The following is a 5,000-nucleotide window of genomic DNA, read 5'->3' as shown; positions in this document are numbered from 1 at the left end:
GTCTCCACCAGCCTCCACAGGACAAGTCCGACTGGTTTATGATTTGCCACTGTCTCCACTGGTTCATGACTTGCCACTGCCTGGAACTGCCTCCACAGGCTAAGTCCGACTGGTTTATGACTTGCCACTGTCTCCACCAGCCTCCACAGGCTAAGTCCGACTGGTTTATGATTTGCCACTGTCTCCACTGGTTCATGACTTGCCACTGCCTGGCCCTGCCTCCACAGGCTGAGTCCGACTGGTTTATGATTTGCCACTGGTTCATGACTTGCCACTGCCTGGACCTGCCTCCACAGGCTGAGTCCGACTGGTTTATGATTTCCCACTGGTTCATGACTTGCCACTGCCTGGACCTGCCTCCACAGGCTGAGTCCGACTGGTTTATGATTTGCCACTGGTTCATGACTTGCCACTGCCTGGCCCTGCCTCCACAGGCTGAGTCCGACTGGTTTATGATTTGCCACTGGTTCATGACTTGCCACTGCCTGGACCTGCCTCCACAGGCTGAGTCCGACTGGTTTATGATTTGCCACTGGTTCATGACTTGCCACTGCCTGGACCTGCCTCCACAGGCTTAAGTCCGACTGGTTTATGACTTGCCACTGTCTCCACTGGTTCATGACTTGCCACTGCCTGGCCCTGCCTCCACAGGCTGAGTCCGACTGGTTTATGATTTCCCACTGGTTCATGACTTGCCACTGCCTGGACCTGCCTCCACAGGCTGAGTCCGACTGGTTTATGATTTCCCACTGGTTCATGACTTGCCACTGCCTGGACCTGCCTCCACAGGCTGAGTCCGACTGGTTTATGATTTGCCACTGGTTCATGACTTGCCACTGCCTGGCCCTGCCTCCACAGGCTGAGTCCGACTGGTTTATGATTTGCCACTGGTTCATGACTTGCCACTGCCTGGACCTGCCTCCACAGGCTGAGTCCGACTGGTTTATGATTTGCCACTGGTTCATGACTTGCCACTGCCTGGCCCTGCCTCCACAGGCTGAGTCCGACTGGTTTATGATTTGCCACTGGTTCATGACTTGCCACTGTCTCCACCAGCCTCCACAGGCTAAGTCCGACTGGTTTATGATTTGCCACTGTCTCCACCAGCCTCCACTGGTTCATGACTTGCCACCGACTCGGCCAGCCTCCCCAGGCGAAGCGCGGGCGTTTGGTGACAATTCCAAGGCAGACCAAGGCAAACACGGCCCCTTGCGCGGCGGGGAGCCGTGCCCGGCCTCGGCGGGGCGTCGGGCCGCCGTTTGGAGCGCCGGCCGAAAACCCGAAAAAAGGGCGAAAATCGGAAAGAATTCGCGCCCGATCGGGCCGAGCGGCCGGCGGGGCGGCAGCCCGGGTCGGTCTCCGCAGACCTGGAGGCTCGAGGGGACCTTTCCGACCAAAGTCCATTTCTCGATTTTCCACCTCCTACCAATCTGCAGGTACCCCGCCAACCCCTCGGGACGCCAAACGCAAATGGCAAATCGGCGGGAGGGCGCCCGGTAGTCCATCCGAGGAAGGCGCTCCAAGTCCCCGCAGATCGGCTTTTTCAAAACCTCATCGGCACTACCGAGGGCAAGTGGTTAACCAGCTGTCCGAGACACTCGACCACAAATGCAAGTGGCAGCTCGGCGGGACCAATCCGCTCCCTTTAGCGGGAACACCCCCACTGTGTCCCCGGTACCACGGCTGGACACGACCTCATACACTTCCGAGGGCAAGTGATTAACTAACGGTAGGGTGCACTTTTCATATATGCACGTGCCCCATCGGCGGGACCAATCCACTCCTCCGTTCCGCTCTCCTGCAACCTTGGCCCCGGTAAAGCGGCGGCACAGGACCTCATAGACCTCCTGGAAGTCGCCAGAGGCTAAGTCCGACTGGTTTATGACTTGCCACTGCCTGGCCCTGCCTCCACAGGCTAAGTCCGACTGGTTTATGATTTGCCACTGGTTCATGACTTGCCACTGCCTGGCCCTGCCTCCACAGGCTGAGTCCGACTGGTTTATGACTTGCCACTGCCTGGACCTGCCTCCACAGGCTAAGTCCGACTGGTTTATGACTTGCCGCTGCCTGGACCAGCCTCCACAGGCTAAGTCCGACTGGTTTATGACTTGCCACAGTCTCCGCCAGACTCCACTGGTTCATGACTTGCCACCGCCTCGACCAGCCTCCCCAGGCTAAGTCCGAGCGTTGCGGTGGCCATGCCAGTGCCGACGAGGTCTGATCCGGTCCCTCGCGCTCCGGGGAGCCGTGCCCGGCCTCGGCGGGGCGTCGGGCCGCCGTTTGGAGCGCCGGCCGAAAACCCGAAAAAAGGGCGAAAATCGGAAGAAATTCGCGCCCGATCGGGCCGAGCGGCCGGCGGGGCGGCAGCCCGGGTCGGTCTCCGCAGACCTGGAGGCTCGAGGGGACCTTTCCGACCAAAGTCCATTTCTCGATTTTCCACCTCCTACCAATCTGCAGGTACCCCGCCAACCCCTCGTGACGCCAAACGCAAGTGGCAGACCAGCGGGACGGACCACCGGTAGTCATGCCGGGAATGAGGTCTCGGCGTCGGCATAAGGTGGGTGGATCGGACCCCATCCGGCCTACGGTTCTTTTTCAAAACGGCGCCCCCGGCCCCCGCCGGCGGCGGCCTTGGCGGCCGGGTGGGCGCCCCTCCTCGAATCGCCACCCTGCCCCGGGGTGAGCCGCTTCGCCGCCGCCCGGCGCCGTCAACAACCTTGTCCTGGTTTATGACTTGTCACCGCCGCTGGTTTATGACTTGTCACCGCCGCTGGTTTATGACTTGTCACCGCCGCTGGTTTATGACTTGTCAGCACCGGCGGACGGCCTCTCGCCGCCCTTTGGACGCCCCGGCGGCGGACCGTGACCCCCCACGGCTGGCCCGCGCGGGGCCCGCCACCCGCCCAAGGGGCGCCCCCTGCCGTTCGCCCACCTAACGCACGGCTGGAACAGCACCAAGCCCCGCAGCCGGCCAACGGCGGCACACACTGACCGCAGCCCACCGGAGGCACGTCGGGCCGTGGCCGTACCCCGCCCGACAGCGCCCCCTGCGGGCCACGGACCAGGCGGACGTTGGGACGAGACGATCCCCGGCCGAGGCGCTCTCTGAGCCCGCCAGGGACCGGTGCACCGCCGGCGGACGCTGCACCCGGTACACGAGCGCCCTCTGCCCGCCGGGGACCGGTGCACCGCCGGGGGAGTCTGCACCGGGCCCAGGAGCTCCCTCTGCCCGCCAGGAACCGGGGGGACCGCCGGCGGAGGCTGCACCGGGCCCAGCAGGTCACTCTGCCCGCCAGGGACCGGGGGGACCGCCGGCGGAGGCTGAGCCCGGCCCAGGAGCTCCCTCTGCCCGCCAGGAACCGGGGGGACCGCCGGCGGAGGCTGAACCCGGCCCAGGAGGTCACTCTGCCCGCCAGGGACCGGGGGGACCGCCGGCGGAGGCTGCACCGGGCCCACGAGCTCCCTCTGCCCGCCAGGGACCGGGGGGACCGCCGCCGGAGGCTGCACCCGGCCCAGGAGCTCCCTCTGCCCGCCAGGGACCGGGGGGACCGCCGGCGGAGGCTGCACCCGGCCCAGGAGGTCCCTCTGCCCGCCAGGGACCGGGCGGACCGCCGGCGGAGGCTGCACCGGGCCCAGGAGCTCCCTCTGCCCGCCAGGGGCCGGGGGGACCGCCGCCGGAGGCTGCACCGGGCCCAGGAGCTCCCTCTGCCCGCCAGGGGCCGGGGGGACCGCCGCCGGAGGCTGCACCCGGCCCAGGAGCTCCCTCTGCCCGCCAGGGACCGGGGGGACCGCCGGCGGAGGCTGCACCGGGCCCAGGAGCTCCCTCTGCCCGCCAGTGACCGGGGGGACCGCCGCCGGAGGCTGCACCCGGCCCAGTAGCTCCCTCTGCCCGCCAGGGACCGGGGGGTCCTCCGGCGGAGGCTGCACCCGGCCCAGGAGGTCCCTCTGCCCGCCAGGGACCGGGGGGACCGCCGGCGGAGGCGGCACCGGGCCCAGGAGCTCCCTCTGCCCGCCAGGGACCGGGGGGACCGCCGCCGGAGGCTGCACCCGGCCCAGGAGCTCCCTCTGCCCGCCAGGGACCGGGGGGTCCGCCGGCGGAGGCTGCACCCGGCCCAGGAGGTCCCTCTGCCCGCCAGGGACAGGGTGTAACGCCGGCGGAGGCTGCCTCCGGCCCAGGAGGTCCGTCTGCCCGCCAGGGACCGGGGGGACCGCCGAGGAGTCTCTGCCCGTCCCAGATACTCCCTATCCCTACCCCTAACCGTATCCCTAACCCTATCGCCTAACCCTAACCCTATCCCTAACCCTAACCCTAACCCTATCCCTAACTCTAACCCCATCGCCTAACCCTAACCCTATCCCTAACCCTATCCCTAACCCTAACCCTATCCCTAACCCTAACCCTATCCCTAACCCTAACCCTATCCCTAACGCTAACCCTAACCCTATCCCTAACCCTAACCCTAACCCTAACCCTATCCCTAACCCTAACCCTAACCCTATCCCTAACCCTATCGCCTAACCCTAACCCTATCCCTAACCCTATCGCCTAACCCTAACCCTAACCCTAACCCTATCCCTAACCCTAACCCTATCCCCTAACCCTAAACCTATCCCTAACCCTAACCCTAACCCTAGCTCTAACCCCATCGCCTAACCCTAACCCTATCCCTAACCCTAACCCTATCCCTAACCCTAACCCTAACCCTAACCCTAACCCTATCGCCTAACCCTATCCCTAACCCTAACCCTATCCCTAACCCTAACCCTAACCCTATCCCTAACCCTAACCCTATCCCTAACCCTAACCCTATCGCCTAACCCTAACCCTATCCCTAACCCTAACCCTATCGCCTAACCCTAACCCTATCCCTAACCCTAACCCTATCGCCTAACCCTAACCCTATCCCTAACCCTAACCCTATCCCTAACCCTAACCCTAACCCTATCCCTAACCCTAACCCTAACCCTATCCCTAACCCTAACCCTAACCCTATCCCTAA

The sequence above is a fragment of the Scyliorhinus torazame genome, unplaced genomic scaffold, assembly GCF_047496885.1.
Source record: "Scyliorhinus torazame isolate Kashiwa2021f unplaced genomic scaffold, sScyTor2.1 scaffold_1086, whole genome shotgun sequence".
Taxonomy (NCBI): Eukaryota; Metazoa; Chordata; class Chondrichthyes; order Carcharhiniformes; family Scyliorhinidae; genus Scyliorhinus; species Scyliorhinus torazame.
This window is presented reverse-complemented; position numbering follows the sequence as displayed.